Genomic DNA, 17447 nt, shown 5'->3' with positions numbered 1-17447 from the left:
CATGTGCACGTTTCAACAACCTCCTTAAGGGGAAAGCATGGCCCTCTTCAAGGGCGGGAAGAAGTAGCCTGTAAGTTCCCAATGAACTGCATACATAGAGACAATTTCTATTGTCTATTCCTCCATTCTCAAGTGAGTTGAATTTCTCTCCCAGCCTTTTATGGATTTGGACTAGATTTGTTAATTTTTACTTTTTATATATTTTTTTAATTCTGCATTTCACTGTAATAAGTACTCAGGATATCTTTCATGTTCTCTTTGGGTAAAAACCACTAGTCCCAGTACAAATACAGGTAAAGAGACATTGCCACTTCGTGGATTGGAGGAAGTGTCATTCAGTGTGCCATAACGTGGCCTTTATGATTCAGTTTTAGTTCAAGTGGGGTTGTGTGCTCGTAATATGATTCCTCTTTTAAGCAGCTCTTCCTGTGCTTGCATTAGTGATGTGCCCTGAAAAAAGAGGGAAAAATGTGGAGATTTGGTGCTGCATTAACAGACAGCTGCTACAGTAGGGAGAATAGTCCTTGTTCTTTTCCTGTTCAACTAGTTGGGCTCCAAAGAAAAGTACTACCTCATCTTTATGTTGGGATGATGTGGCTGCAGAGTCAGTAGAAATGTAGCTATGCTAGGTTTTGTTCAGCGTATATTGCCCAGACAAGAGTCTTTCCTCTGCAGCTGGGCTCCAAAGGTTATAAAGCTTTTGCAGATGGGGAGTGGAGAGTTGGGCAGGTAGTTGAGGTTGAGAAAACTGTGTGTCCCTGTAATAAGTTGCTGCTCAGAGTACTCTTTGGCTAGGCCTGAACCACAACATTTTTCAGAGCTGTATTGCAGTTGTTTTTTAAGTTCTTGGCGCTGGTATCCTATTAAAAAAAAAAAGGGATTTACCTTTCCACAGAAATATTGGAAATAGTATTCTACTTGCAAAGGTGAGTTTTCTCACTGTACCAGTTAATAATGTATCTGTAAACAAAGGTATTTTATTCTAGTGGTAAAGCCTAAGCTGTCCAAGGCACTTTAGTTTGTGATTGCTGACTTTTGTTTTGGCAGGTGTTTCAGATGAAATCTAAGCCTCCTGTGGAGGAAGAAAAAAATCACCTGGCAGATGTAGACTGTTCCTTTCCTGCAGAAATTCAGCAATTTCCTCAAATGCAAGTAAAAATGGAACAAACATCCTTGAGCTTTTCTGAAGCTTATATTTAATTTCAGTACATTGGTGATTGCTTTTATGTGTTTAGGGAATCTCTGCAGCCTCATTCTAGCTTGGATGGGTGTCTAGCTGGTTATTCCTTTGTTTTCCTGGTTCTAGGGAAGGAAGCCTGTTGAAATTTGGATCCAGTTTATAAATACACTAGTTAATAACAACAGTCAAAGCTCAGATTTGTTGAGTGTGAATCCAAGTGGTGATTAAAAAACATTACACTGTGTTGGTGCGAATCAGATCTTATAATTGAAAGAACCTCAGATACAAAAGTTTTTGCTTTTTTTTAAACAGGTTACATTTTATTCCTGTATTAGCTGTATTATTGCTTTGTTGTATATCTCAACGTGTTTACATATATTTGTAATTGTTACGATGTGTCTGTAATCAAGCTCATCTGTGCCTTCATGCAGACTTCCAATAAACACTTGATTTTTTTTTTTTTGTATTTGCTTGTATTGAAAGACTATGGGGTGGATGTATATTTCCTTCTATTTGTCAGCCTGTCATCACTGGGGTGAAGAGAATGCAGACTGAGAATCGGTGAAAGATATGTGCTTGTCTGTTTTTGCTGTCTTTGATTCTAGTTGGACTGTTTCTGGTATTTTCACTTCAGTGGCTGAGTGGAGAACCTGGGGATTACCATATTTGTATAATAAAGTTTGTACCTGAGATGATCTTTGCTTTGGATCAGATGGATATTCAAAGTATAATCAACCACACATGCTTGATTCCTTCAGCTTTGCTTCCGAGTTGGGAAGAGTGTAGCTCTATCTCTTAAGCTATTATTGTGGGGAAAATTCCAGAGTTATCTTTCTCCTTCACAGTTAAATGTATATATTTAACCTTCAGCTGCCTTCCAGTGAGATTTCGGACTTCTCTTTATTTTTCATTTTGCCTCAGCAAGAACTTCTTACCTCAGTAGACCTGCGCACCTTATGGGTACTTTTTGAGAATTTGGGACATGTGCCCATTGTACTTGCTTTGAAGCAGTTTGAAGCAGTACAGCTACTTTTCTATTCTGATGCCATGTGTGAGTGGAAGAGAAGGGAAAAAATGTTCCCTTTGCATGTATTAAAAGGTTTGCTTTATATTTTGTAGTTTGGAAAGGAGTACCTTTCCAGTTTTTTTGCACTGATAAAGGTCATAGTGGCTGGTAGTCTGTTTCATTTTCTCTTGATTTTTCTTGTAATCAAACATTGACAGCTAAGTACTTCTGTTTTTTACATATTCTGCTATTTCCTAATGGAGATTTATCTTAAATATCCACCATAATTGTTTTGTCCTTATTAAAGCGTTGCATTGATCAATATAAATTTATGGATATTTTTGTTAGTTATAGTGAACGTTTCTATGATAGTGTGACATGCTGTTGACTGTCTCTGGATAGAAACAGTGCTGAGAACAGTCCTAGTGTGCTTTTGTAGCTGCAGTGTGTTGAATCATAAGCCTAAGATACGTAAGGATGATGGTATGCATTTCTGAAACTTGTGTAGGTCCCTTGTGAAATGTTTTTTGTCATCTGCTTGTATGCATTCATTCATGAACTTAGCACAGAGTTTGCCCGCGTAGCATACTTTCTGTGTTATTTGCTGTATTGCCAAGTTTCTGGGCTTAGGTCTTAGCCCCAGAAGCACTCCTCAGTTGTCCTTTGCTCATTCTCTACTCTTGTGTCCAAGTTGTACCAAACTCCTTGGTTGGATCCACTTGTCTCTGCCTTGTTCAGCTCCTGCTCTGGTGCATATCTGTAAGCTCATCTCTGCTCTCCACTCTCTGCGTCCCTGCATATGAATAGGAGTTGCTGCTTTGCTTTACTTTGTACTGCTTCTCACTGCCTCTAAAAAAAGTGTGATCTCCTTTTAATCTGATGACAATATATACAGCAAAATCCCTATAGAATGATGACTGCAGGTTTTTGGGCAACAGGAAGTACTTCTGCAGTGAAATGGTTATCTGACTCTTTGTTACTGTGTTCCTATGACACAAGAAGTATTTTATCAAATGTCTTTATTCTCTACTCTCCACTGCTGCAAATGCTGAGCAATCTGTTCTGCCTGTCTTCTTGTGAATATCCTGCCTGACACTGACACACCTGGTGGGAGCGTTAACCATGTGAATGAGCTGTGCAGATGCTGTCTGTCTTTATGCCCTTTGTCTTTTCTCTTTTCAGTTTGTCTGAACTGAAAGGAGTAACTTGAATTCTTCCAGAAGACCAAATGAGAAGGATGTGCATGTGATTGGTTTAATTTTCAGGTTCCTTTGTCCATGTTGTCTCCTCTTCAAATGGTTCTTTTTTAATTTCTTCTGGACCTTGTACTGGGAAAGCAGGTTCACAGCATTGTGGTAGTGAAAATTCTGATAAACTGCTGAAAGCAGAGGAGAAACTCTGCATTGTAAAGTAAGCAGTTTTGATAAGCCTAATCCTTCCTGTATCTAGAATGCTAGTTACGGGCATTTAGGTGTCCACGTACTTTGAGACAATTATGTACCTTCTGAGGTGTGAGAGGTGGACAGAACATCCTTTGGTGCATAAGCAGGAGTTTAACATCAGTCCTGCATTTCCCAGATGGGAGATATAAGGTACATATCGAGGACCATCAGTTCTTTGGAATGCAAAAGAAAACAGTAAATGCTAGTATTGGGGAGTACTGATTTTCAGCCTGAGGGCTCATCATGAAAGTGGCTGTGGCCTCTTCTGTATCCCTGCAAGGGAGAAAGTCTTGTTCATCAGTGAAGTGGTGGTGATGCCTGCTGTGACAAACTTTTTTGTACTTTGAGTGATATACAGTACAAGTTAGATTATTTAGAAAGAAGAGTAAAAGCTGGAAGTTAGATATTTTAAACCTGTCATGTGAACTTAATGAAACCGGAACAGTGATCTGTGAGAGTCTCAGCTCTGTGTTGTGTGGTCATCTCTGTTCTTTCTACTAAGGGAAATGCTTATGTCTAGTAGTTCTGATCTAAACAGCACAGATTCTTTTCACAGTACAAATGAGTTGAAGAAATTACAGGAATCACGCAGAACATTTGGATGTAGCCAGCTGTGTTCAGGGCCTTGAAGTGTTTAATGTCCCACAGGTTGGATCCAAAATTACGGAGGCCATTGGGAGACAAATGTAAGTGCCTTCCTCAGCTGTTGTAGCTGAGCATGTGATGAGCAGGAAATCAGTGTGCATGAAGTGCTGGGCTGAGGTTGTGCTGCAGCTCTTGGATCTGCAAGCAAGCACACTGCGAGCCCACCTGGCTGGGTACTGTGAAGGTTGGAGCTGCCCACTCCTTCTGGCTCTCCGCAGCTTTCTGTCTCTTCAGTACCTGAAATAACAGGAATTGCAGATTTTTTTTGCAGCCTTTCCTATGGGCTGGAGCTATGCCACAGAACAGTGTTGCCTGATGATCCTAAAAGCTAAGAGCAAATCAAAATGTCCAGATGGCCAAAGAAAGTGCCTATGGATTGGAGAAGGGCACTGAGCCCAATTCTTTGTCCAAAGGTGCATCTAATGCTGTTGTGTGACACCAGCAGACAATCAAAGGAGAATGACAACATTGTGCTGCTGTGATGAGCAGGAGAATAGACAGGCCTGAATAGACAGTTAAGAGAAACGGTAGGGCAGGTATTCAAACATCTTTTGACTACCCTTCTCTGCCAAAAGGGAGAGCTAGCTAGGATTCCAATAGACAATTTTCCAGTGACTGTGAACACTTGTAAACTGAACAGTATTTTTTTTTCCTCTCATACAGCAATGTTGGTACCAGGAAGAATTGAAGCAAGCTCCATTTAGATGAGAAAACAACTGGATGAACTTTGGAGGCACTTACTTTCCAGAAAGCTAAGATCAGACAGGAGAGGAGAGGGAGGAGCCAGATGAACTTACTGGTAGGGAAAGGGAGGGATTTCCCTCTTGTGGTGGTTGCTTATCCCAGAGGATTGACAGTTCCTAGAAATGGTATTGTAGGAGCCAGGACATAATTTCTGAGATGTTTGAGACTACATATGAGCCTTGGCAATGTGGCACCCTTTTTTTTCTGAAGTAAGTTATCGTTTATGTCTCAGAATGTAACTTGAGAAAAAGGGGGAGGAAAAAGTTAGCATTGAGTTTTGGGTTTATGTCTTGCAGATCTAGCTCTGTCTCTTGAGCTAGGCTATCAATTATCTAGGCCTCAACTTTAAAAACAAAAAATGTATAGCAAAGCCCTGACAGTAAAGAAATTAAGCTCTTAAATGCGTTTAAATCCACATCTGCAGTGTTGTGTATTGGCAGCATCTTAAATTTCACAGAAACTATATCTAGAAATGAGTTTCTCTGGATGAGTGGTTAGAATTAAGTCTTTTAAACATAATACATCCTTGTGTACTCTTACTTACCGGAACATTTTTGTGTGTAACTGTTGAGTAATCCATTTGCTGGTTCTGCACGGAAAACTTACAGCAAATCTAATAGATTGTGAATGTTGTAAGTTTTATTTATTTTCCTGAGTTTTCATTCCAAAATAAATGTTAGCCATGACAACATATTAAGGAATTAATCCTGTTAAAGGTTACTACATTCTTCACACTATTAAGGAGCTCTAGGTTTAGTATAACTGTCTTGACTGTTTAATGAAGGACTATATTAATGCAGGTAGTTCCTGAAGATAGTTAAGGATTCTGAAGTTAAGGGTCCTGAAATTAACTGTTTCATATTGTGAAAAGTCATGAAGTTTCTTTTAAAACCTTTTATGTAAAGTGCCTCCTATTTTTAAGTGTATGAGTATTGGCTCTATGTAACTCAAGTTAATTTCTGAGTTAAGAGTGGAGCAGAACCTATTTTATGGCTGAAATACCCCAAGAGCTTCCCAAAGATGCTCTGGGAATGTGGTGTCCTTTTTCTAGCAGTCTCCCTGATTCAGGTGTCATTGAATTGGAATGGTGGCTTGTGGAAGTTGAGACTGCAGAGTAAAGCTTTGACTTCTATTTTTTTCCGTATCTTTTTGAAACCTACCTAATTGAAAGGAGGGCACTTTGCACTAAAATTCATGTTAACTGTAATTTCAGCCCAAATCTTACCTAAATTCTTGTAAACACATGGTCTTTTGAAAACATTAACCATTCTTAGCTTGAAGAACTTAACCCTTCTTAGCTTAGAACTTAATGCTTGTGTTTGGTGGGTTTAGTTTGCTTTTCTAGAGAGCGATCGCAGTATCCTGGGGCTTGGAAGGGACCTCAGGAGATCAAGTGACTGTGTGAATATTGTTAGAAATATCACTAATATCTTGCCAGTTTTACCACCTCTCATAGCTCTCTATGCACCTGTAGCAGAATGACAAAACTGTTTTGGATTGAACACTGTATCGCAGCTGTAGCACAAATAGAATGTGAGCTGGATCCCTTGCTGCACAGTCTGGTCCTGGCTTGTTCCCATGTTTGCAAATTGTGGGGAGAGGGAAGACATATGGAAGGAAAAGAGTAAGAAAAACTAAAGGGAAGTAATTGGCTTCTGTGAGTGTTACCTCCCACATGTGCTGAGAGCAAGAATCCCTGACGGGTTTTTATACCATGAACTTGTGACATTCAACACAGACTGCTGCTTCCAGGACAGGACTGTCAGGCAAGGAACGTTTTAGTTTTGTAGTTTTTGTTTTAATGTGTAACAGCTTATCTACCCACCATTTTACAGAAAATTACCTGAATAATGAAACAAGCCACTGTGAGTAATACATGACAACAGTTTGAATGTGCCAGATGGATAACAAGGGAGGACAGGGCACAACATGAACAGAGTAAGTTCCTTTATGCTGGATGAGAACTCAGTGAGTGGGGAAACCAGCGTGTTTTTGAACAGGAAATTAACCTTTTTGCTAGAATTAATAGTTACTTTTTTCTGAAGTGTATTTACTTCTCTATTCTGAATAATATTCTCACTCTGAAACATTGTCTCGGTTTCAGGATGTGTTAAGCCAAAGAAGATATCTCCATTTTTCCAGGTTACATATTTGATCGGTTAGCCAGGACATCTCATGATATTAATATATTTGCTAAAAGTTTCCTAGGAAAAGCTGTTAAGTGTCAGAGAAACAATGCTGTGATAGAACTGATAATGACAGCCTGTCAGGCTACAAGATTCACGTCTTCACAAGTTTGTTCTTTTGTTTCTTTAACACTCTACCAGGTTTATTTGCCCTTTTCTTCTTTGATCTTCTGCTACTTGCTTCTCATGCAGATCTGAATCTTTTGTCCGTACTGCCTTTTAGCAATCTCCTCTACTTGTTGGGGCAGCTTCCTTTTACCACTGCAGAACTGTGTTTCAGTCTTTTTTTCATAAAAAGGATACTGAAACTGTCAAATTTAACTGTCATTCCATAGCAGTCCAACTGGGTGCTCACAGTGCAACTTCAGTACTCTCACATTTCAGTTTTCTCCCTGTCTTCCAGATTCCTTCTTAAAAAAAACTCTTCTGGAAAGAAGTTTATAATGGTTTGCTTATTTTACAGCACTGCCACCTACCTGATATTATTTAAATGTTTTATTGTAATGTATTAATGTATTGTAAGGAATCTTTTAAGATGTAATTGGGCAGACATCAATAACACTTTGATTTCCAAAATACTAGGAGTTATTGAGAGTGGAAATTGGCACTTATATAGTTACTGTGGGTCAGCTGTTGTTCACACTGATTCAGGAACAATTGTAAAATAATTTGGGACCTAGATAAGCAGAAATGAGAACTGAATTTGGTTGCAAATTCCAAGTGGATCGATGGATTTCAAAATTAGCTTTGAAGTCTTCTACACCTTCCTGAAAAATTTAAGTGATTTCTAAACTGAGCATTTCCTCCAGGGTTCAGATCTCAGATTGCAGCAAAAGGCACCACAACATTGCTCCTATGGGGCAAAAGGAACCAGCATGCTGCTTTCTCAGTATCTGTCCACAGATACTAAAGTTCTTATGTGTTAAACAGTATTTACTTTCTTTCTCTACAACCAATCCCTAGAAGTAGAACAAACAGTAAAAGCCTGAGGTGCTCTCTTCTGCTTTTCCATCCCAGCCTTGGGGCTAAGTTGGGGGAGGTCTCAGCAAAAAGTTTTTTTCTTAACCCCTCCTCAGGTGTTCTACTGAGAGGCAAGGATCTCACAGCTCTTCTTTGGCTTCCAGAGCAGTTGAATGATGACTGCAGGACATCAGGAACAGGTTACGGAAGCCATGATGGATGTATTCCATCTCTGAATTGGAGAAACTTAAGTTGGTTTGTCAGCCTACCCTGAAGCAAAAAACTGTTTTCTGGGAATGCAGGTTTAATTCACTGTCAGCTTATTCCATTTTTATTTCTTTACTTGTTCTACTTCTAAGCCTTTAGGCTGGGGTAGATCTTCTCTGAGATTTGTATTTATTTTTTAATATATATAAACAGCAGTGAGGAAAACAGTAAAATCTGCAACATGAAGCAATGGCATTTTCAATGAAGACCCTGATCCTGTATTTAAGATGCTGTCTAGTTATATATTAAGTCAATGCCGGTTGAACTTTTGGGTTAATTATAATCATAGATATTTCTTTTAATGATTATCCCATGCAGAGGAAAGAGGAAGAAGTAACGTATGTGTCAGTTCATGAACATGAACTGTTGTTGGAATGCTTTGGGTTAAAATAAATGTGAAGCCTATATAGAGACTTTTAAAATAAACTTTCCTTGGTGTCTCAAATATTTCCAAAATACAGAAATAGGTATATCCAAATAAGAATACCCTTTTTTGCCAAGTGAACGCTTTTTTTTCTGCCTCTGAAATCCCTTTAATATCCTTGTAGATATTGTGGCTCTTCTGAGGAACTTCTCAGTAACTAAAAATAAGCCACATAAATCAATGGAAAAATGACCTTACTCTGAGATGAGACTCACCAATAGAGAGAGAGAAGCTGAAGAGTTCACTTCAAGCTCAATTTTTTCTACCCAGTATTCATTCAAATCACCTGTTTGACATGGTAATCTTAAGATACTTTTTTCTGTCTGCTCTGTATGTCACATATCCTAATGAGTTAAGACTTTCTTTCCTTGTAGAGTGGTGTACTAAAAAGGTGGGATAAACTTGAATTCCTTCAGAGTTTTTATGTGGTGATGCCACTAGTCAACACTACTTAATAAATGTGAATAAGGCAATTCTTCATTACTTCTGGTTCTGATAAATATTGGCTGTTTGAAAATCAAAATTATTTATTACTGCATGGCTTGATTGGTACTGTATAATCTTCCTCTGGGCTCCATGAGAAGCAAATATGTGTTTGGTGTAATATGGGATTAGAACGTTGTGCCCATTCCTGCGTTAGCTGTTAGCTGAATTATGTGTAATTATTATTATATATTATGAAATATTATGTGTAATTATTTCAGTGCACATTAATAATCCTTAGAAAGTATTACTCAAATGTATGAAGTATATGAGGGTTTTTAAATATTAATAGACACATAAATTCAAACAATTAAAAAACAAATTACAGACCAAATCACCAAGGTCTGTGTTTACTAAATATAGTTACAAAGGTTCATAATCTGAGGACAAGGAGCAGATAAGAACAGATGAGGGGATTTCACACTTTAGAGGATCTTTAAAAGCCTGCTGGAGTTATCCCTAAGTTGCACACCCCTGCAGAACCATGGCTTAGCCCTCGGTGGCATGACAATTGTTACAAGCATGTGTTGTGCAGTTCAAGGTGGCACTCTGTTTCCTGTTAATGCAGCGCGACCGTTTTAATAAGCTTTCCTCTGAAAGCAGTCTTTGTGTGTGTGTGTGTGTGTTAAATACATGTGTTCACTTTGGGGAAAAACAGAATTTCTCCAAGACATTGTGAATTCAGTGTAGAACTTCACTCTGTGTCTCAGAAATCAGATCGTGTCTCACATGCTATGAAATGACCAAGACAAAATCCATTTATGTTTACTAGAGTCTGTTTCACTTCTGCATTCTGCAGTGTCTGAATGCCATCTAAATCAATCACTTGGAGCTCTATTTGTGCATATAATGGCATTGGATTTTCTGAGACGGGCACCGGTGAGCTGATCTTTCAGCCTGTCTCTCCTGATCTGACTTTCAAGATGGTAAGCTTCTACTCCGATATTGCCTAGTCTGAAATGCACTGCTAGACAGTTTACTTTTGCTATGCACATTCCTCTGCTCATTTCATCCTCTGTAAAGGATGCCAAAGCACAGTAGATGCACTCTGCCTTTAATATTCTTAGAGGGGTTGTTCTCTTTTGCCTCACTGACATCTCTCTTTTTGGCCTGTGGTACCAATAAGTCTTAGGATCATCCCCTGTGTTATAAGGATAAAGGTTAACACCAACTGTTGAAAACTTTGGGAGGAAAAAACTCTTTATAGCACCTCCCTTCCTCAAAATGAATGACTGTTTCTGAACACTGATACATTCTGGAGAGCTGATAATTTAAATGATAGAGGTGCTCCCACATGATTCTTGCTGCATTTGATGCTTGATTTGTAGGGGCAGCAGATGCTCTATAAGACGTAAATTGCACTAGCCTAATGAATGTTGTATGAGGAGTGTTATTTGTGAGAGAGGAATATGGTACAGCTTTGGGCAGAACTTGTTCTGTCGGTGTGTTGCATTAGTAGATAGTGAAAAGAAGAAACTTTCCCCAGCTTGTTTTCAGGATAGAAATGAGTATGTAAAATGCATACATGCTAATGCTAATGTGGGTTTTGTTTTCTGCTTGTCTAGTTGTTTCACTACTTTGCTGGGCATGTTGAAATATTCTACCTCAAACCAGACTGTAAAGGTTTCAAAGATAGATCTTGTTAGATGATTTTGTTAGGTGATGTACCTCAGAGATGAACACTTGCGTTACACGGAGGTCTGGAACCGTCCCAGGTGCTGACACTGCACAGCTCTGGCCCTGAGTCAGCACAACAGCACAGTACTCACAGCTCTTGGCAGATCTGCTGGTCTGCTGAAATGCAGCCTGGAAATCAGTCCTGATCTAGTAGTCTAGTAGCAAAGCTGAAAAGTCAAATTAAGTTTATAAATAAATACGTAACTAATATATAACTATATAAATATAGTTATGCATTTATGCCTGGTTTACAGAAAGTACAAAGGAGTGTCCAGGCTATTTCAGTGAAAGTATGCTTGTTCACATTTGTATCTTTTCTAGTAAGGAAGCTTTTCTATGAATAAAATGATTAGTTCTGATCGAGGAAACACACAGAGGTTTCCAATTCTCTTCACATTCACTGCTGTACAGTTAATGTAAAGTTGGAGAGAGTATCAGAGTACTGTGGTGGAACCAGTTACATTTACACTGTAGTTGTCAGAACAAATAACTTCTAAGCTCATTTCTTGATGGTAGATTGTCTAAGCTCCTCTCAGTGTGGCTAGCTTGCTGGTACTTGAGATAGATGATTTCAGCATAGTTGAATATTTAGCTGAATGCAGGGATTAGCAAGCCAGAGCCAAAGCAAGTATTAGCAAGTGGAGGACAGGAGGCAGGAGTTAGCAGGAGCCCCAGGCAGAGGTGGCAGGATTTCTGACTGGTTGTCCAGCACAAGCTGCCTCCTGCCTGGGGGCATGCGAGCCACTGCAGAAGCTCGAGGAACATGTCTGCACAGACCCTCTTACCTGTCCTTTGCAAACCATGCTGACTTGAAGAACTGGTCCTGAGAGCTAAAGCCCCTTGGTGAGCATGCTACTCATCCTTAAGAGTCTTCACTGAGCTTCTCAAAGCTCAGATGACAAAGGCAGAAGGCCAAAAGTGGAGGTAAGTTTTCTTGGTTTTCCTCCCTAAACACAAAAACACAGACTTTCATTGGACACTGCTTATGATTGAGAGTTATCTTGGGCCTGGGTGTGAAGGCAGAGCCTCCTTGCTGTTCTTGAGGAACTCTGTGTGTCTGTACTAAATGCAGACTAAGGGTGTTTACTGTAGACAAATCTATATTTAGACAAGCCTGGCGGCAGCTTAACATAGGCTTAAAATAAACCTCTTCCATTGTGGAATTTCCCTTTCCTTTTCGTCCTTCCACTTCGTATTGGCAAGTTAAAATGCACAGACCTCTGAGGACACTTCACAGGTGTTTAGAGATAGATTGTGACTTGATTTAGAATGTGCCATGTAACAAACCATAAGCACGACTGCAAAAATGCAGTGTAATTTGAAATCTCTGCCTCAGTCTGTGACTACCCAAGATTAGACTAAGAGCAGTGCGGGAAATAAGTCTACAGCTTAACTGAAAGGAAAAATAAATGATCATGTTGAAGTAATGAGACTGCATTGAGATGAATTTAGGTCACTAGCTGTTTCATACTGCTTCTATTAACCTCTCAATTTCATTGGCAGAATATAAATGCCTTCCTCAGTATTTTAATGTAGTTAACTAAGTGAGGGAAAAGCTAACAACTCTATTAACTTAATACTCTTAGCAAGATGAAAAGTGTGTGTGTGTAGCCTACCGAGAGACAAATACATCATGCTCCTTCCCGCCTTGCTTGATGGGTGCCATTAAATTTCAGCATGTGGTAGTGGCAAGTAGATGAATTTTCATCAAGTAATAAGCAAACACTATTTCTGAGGAGCTGTTTCCTAGTGACTACCTTAACAAAAATACTTCTTTTGTAGTATGCTGAGATAGTCGTTATTTCTGCTCTGGAGGTGAAGTCATCTCCATGGACTGTTCTTACAGAGATGGCATCAGAAGAGGGGTGACCAGCAGAGTAAGGGAGGTGATTATCCCCCTTTACTCTGCCTTCATAAGGCAAGTACTACGTCCAGGCCTGGGTCCCTCAGCACAAGAAAGGTGTAGGGCTGTTGAAGTGCGCCCAGAGGAGGGGCTACAAAGGTGCTCGGGCTGAAGTGCCTCTCTTAGGAGTAAAGTTTGGGCATGTTAGCTTGGAGAAGGCTCCAGGGGAACCTCATTGCTGCCTTCCACAACTTGAAGGGAGCTTATAAGCAGGAGGGGGATGACTTTTTATGTGATCTGACAGTGAAAAGACAAGGGAGAAGACTTTAAACTGTGAGAGGGAAAATTCGGGTTAGGTGTTATGAAGAAATTCTTTACTCAGAAGGTGGTGAGGCACTGGCACAGGCTGCCCATAGAAGCTGTGGATGACCCATCTCTGGAGGTATTCAAGGCCAGGTTGGATGAGGAGGCCCTGGGCAGCCTCATCTGGTGGGTGACAGCCAGCCTGTGGCAGGTGGTTTGGAACTGGTTGGTCTTTAAGGTGTCATCCAACTCGAGCCATTGGAAGATTCTAAATAGTCTTAATAATGACTAACAGCTACCCACTGAAGGGGACCTGAGTGTTTCTAGAGCAATCAATTGACACAATATTGAACACTGAGTCCCGCTGGGAAATCATCAGGCATGTGATGTTGCTGGTAACAGCCCTCTCCATGTCATGTGCTTGACAGGCAGATGCTGGAGATAGTTCTGTGTAACAAAGGTGTCATTGTTTTCTTTAAGAACCTTCTCTAATGCATTTTTGCCATCTCATCATGCTCTCTGTCATGGCTCTCATTACTGTAGCAGTCGGCCTGGATTTGAAGCATGGCACTAGAGGGGGGATGTTCTGGTACTTGCTTTGTAAAGTTAATGCTGCTTTTCAGAAATAGTAAAGACTCAGTTCTCTTATTTTCTACATAACACATTATTTTCAACAGTAGATGAGAAGAGGTCTGGTATTTGTGATGGAAAACAAAACAGCCCATGTTGCATAAGCCAGTCCACCTTCCTATAGGTAAGTAAACTATTCATACGCCCTATATATATGTACAGCAGCTCAGGAAGAGGTGCAGTGTTTAGAAATGGGAAATATATGTTATTTTACATGAAAGTGGATCGATTATTTATATATTATGATTTTTTTCCTCTTTACGTATTTATTTATTTTTACATTGAGATATTTTCACTGACATCTGTCTCTCAAGTAACCTTGTATGTATGAGATCTGTTCCCAAATGGGATAGCTGTGATCCTTGCCTTTCTCCTGTAAGTCCTTTTCCAATTTATAAAGGAAATTGAATCTTTTCCCTAAGACAGTGAGTGCATTCCAAGCTATCCTGGTCTTACTTAAGTTTTGTTTTGCTGAGGGATGTTTCATGAGATGTGCACTATATGAGAAGATGGTTGAACATCAGAAAATCTCTGTACACATGTGGTACATACAGGTGTTGATCTCAGTGCATTTATGGTTAACACAGAGGTCACAAAAGACCTAAGCCATAATAAATATGTCCTTCTTTGTGTTCAGTAAAAGTGAATGCTCTGAGAAATTAAGCTAATATTTCTTTGCTTGAAGATGAAGCGCTGTCATATTATTTCCATTTTACACTGTTAGCAAATGTTCTTCATGCTACCAGAAGTTATTTCTCATTTCGCTTATGCTGTTCCACTTTAGTTGAAATATACATTTTTTAAATGCCTTAAATTACTGTGAATTTTTTATGTTCTAATACATAGAACAGAATTATTTCAGGAACCTTGCAACTGTGTTGTTGACTGCATTGCATAGCAAGAATATTTAAATGGGAAACAAAATAAAATAGTTTATTTTAGGTGATACTTTCCTGTAACCTTTCTGTGGCCTCACCACTGTATGATTAGGGTAAGAACCTGAAAAAAATCTCATCTAGTAAACCAAAAGCAACAGAAGAGACCATAGATTGTATTTTTCGAACTAAATGACTGCTACCTATTTTTTGTTGGAAGTTTTGCATGTTTGAAAACGATATTTATCTGGCCTGTGTATTTTTGAATGCTGACTTAAAAAACTAATGAACATTTTGAAGTACACAGTCTGTCGGACAGCAGTTAGCCTGGCGACGTGTCTGAACACCTGCTTCAGGTCTGCTCCGTGTTTCAGGACCTTTTCAGAAGATCATCGTGTGGGTGCATTGTGTTGTGTGTGGGTAAGACAGGCAGATGAGGTGGTTCTGCTGCTGGACCTGGCTCTTTGAACTCTGTGCTCAGTTCTCTGTCAGCACAGCCCCGGTGGCACTAGGGGGTATTGCAGTACCCTTTTGGCATCCTGGGGGGAAATCGGAGTTCTTTGCAGCTTAAGCAATCTTCCTCCCTTTCACACAAATCTTAAAGAAGGTGAAAAGATCCTGTTTAACGTGGTCCAGCAGCCTTGTTTTTTCTGCCACTCACATGAAGGATTAAATTATAACAAATGTCTGTCCTTTAGACTCTGTGACTACACAGATATTTAATACATCCACATAAATTAAACTACTGATTGCTTTCCTCACCTTTTTTCCCTTCAATCATTAATGAACCTTTTCCACAAGCATGTTAAAACGCCCAGGCAGATGGTGAACTTTGGACTAGTTTGAATCTGTTGTTCCTGAGCCTCTTCTTCTACACAGATTTTATGAAGACTGCAAGTCTTTGTACCATTGCACAAAAGGGTGCTTCCCAGTGTGGACCAGAGGTTACAGGACAGTAGTAGATCAATTATTGAGGATAGTTCCATGTTTTGAGGTTTTCTTCCATTGCAGATTGTGCACCTTCTGATAGTAACAACAACAAAACAAAACCACCACGTGAAACTAAGTAATTCCTTTTGGGTTATTCAGCACACCAGCTGCCTTCAGTGCCTGGGAAGTCTCCTTCCAGGAGGCTGTATGAATACATTCTAAACTTCTCTGTTCCCTCAGGAGCTGCCATTGCTGCGCCACCTGCGGAGCAGGACATCTATCTGTACACCCATACAGCTGTAGGCGACCTAGAATTACACATCCTGAGATCATGCTAGACAAAAATAAGGTAATTTTTTAACTAAGTGTTGCTCTCCTGTCTGGCCGTGTTTCACGAGAATCTTTGCCCTTTGGATTCCCAAACCCTAGAGGCTTGGGGGGGGGGGGGGCTGCTACAGATGTTATTTGTGCTTCCTTTTGTTTTCTATTTTAGAGTAGGGGATTGAGAATTCCTCTAGTGTTGTATGGATGCAGCTGTGGCACTGTTACAATTCACTTGGCGTTGAAGACCCTTTAGGAAGGATTTCTGATGTGAAGAAATGAGATTAATCACTGATTTGGGAACTAAAATGGCAGTTGCTGAAACACTGCCGACTGTGAGCAAAAACCTGTAATTGGAGAGAGCTGTACTGCTTGTTGCAAAACCAAGGTTGAAGCAGATGTGGAAGATGGTCTCTTTCCTCTTGCCCTTGGCTTTTATGGTTCATTTTCATGGGTTTATTTACCAGCAATGCTGCTCTCTCAAAATTATGATAAATGCTTGACTGGCTTGTTCATATGAAAAGCAGAGTTAAATTTAAAGCAGAGGACTTACTGATAGGAGGGCATCCAAAGAAGTTAAGGTAAAGCGATGAGGATCAATATGCACTCATTTAAAGTGCATTTTATTTCTCAAGTGAGGTTTCTCATTTGGGTCCAAAATTGTCATCTAAGGTCACTTTGCATATGCCTTGGACCAGTTCCTTTGCAGAAAGATCCATATATAAATTTCATATATGCTGTGACTGATGTATAACTCTTTTGAATGTTCCTGTGTAGTTTAGTCACAGCTAACTTTTAGCTTCTTGTATACAGAAGTCTAATGATCTACTTGAGAATACACATATATTCTTCCTCATCCTTTTTTTTTTTTTTTTTTTGATGCTTATAACCAATTTTGGTAGAGTGGAACATCCTGTGTTTAATTTTAGCCTGCAGCATTGTTTACTAAGCTTCTGCAGAATTCAGAAAGCCAAACGCTTTTGTCAAGTGCTGTAATGGGAAAAAACGAGTTTGATCATGGTTAGTCTTCTATTACGTACGGGAAACAGCGTGACTTGAGTGGTCATTTCAGAATTGTTATTTTCCAGCTGCCTCTTGTGTGGCTCCAGTAGGATTTCAGGTGGCCTTTCCACTTCATCTGTCATGGAGCCCAAGGAGTGACTGAAGTAAAAGGAGACTGTGCTGGCTTGGCAGCTGTCTTCAGTCTGTTGTCACTTAGGCGACCTAGTGCGTGTGTTTGCAAAATGCCATGCTCTCCCAGGGAAATCTCTGCCAGTGCCACGCTAGCCTTACTTTTCCTAATATGTAATGCAAACTCCTCTGATGGAGTCAAGGCCCACTGACCTCTTGGCTATGGCTAATGTAACAGTCTGTTCCTTCGCAGTAGCTTGTTTTATTTTCTGGTAGAACGTTATGTGTCTTTCTGCTCTGCCTTCTCTTCAGGTTAAACCACATAGTTTCCTCCCATGAGCAGTTTTCTTGAGCCTTGATGGTTCCTATTCTTGTGTTGTGGGTTGTTGGTTTTTGTTTG

The sequence above is a fragment of the Cyrtonyx montezumae genome, unplaced genomic scaffold, assembly GCF_038088225.1.
Source record: "Cyrtonyx montezumae isolate F1298 unplaced genomic scaffold, pur_monq_1.0 scaffold_4, whole genome shotgun sequence".
NCBI classification, from domain to species: domain Eukaryota; kingdom Metazoa; phylum Chordata; class Aves; order Galliformes; family Odontophoridae; genus Cyrtonyx; species Cyrtonyx montezumae.
The sequence above is the reverse complement of the archived record's forward strand: the minus strand, read 5'-3'. Positions refer to the sequence as shown.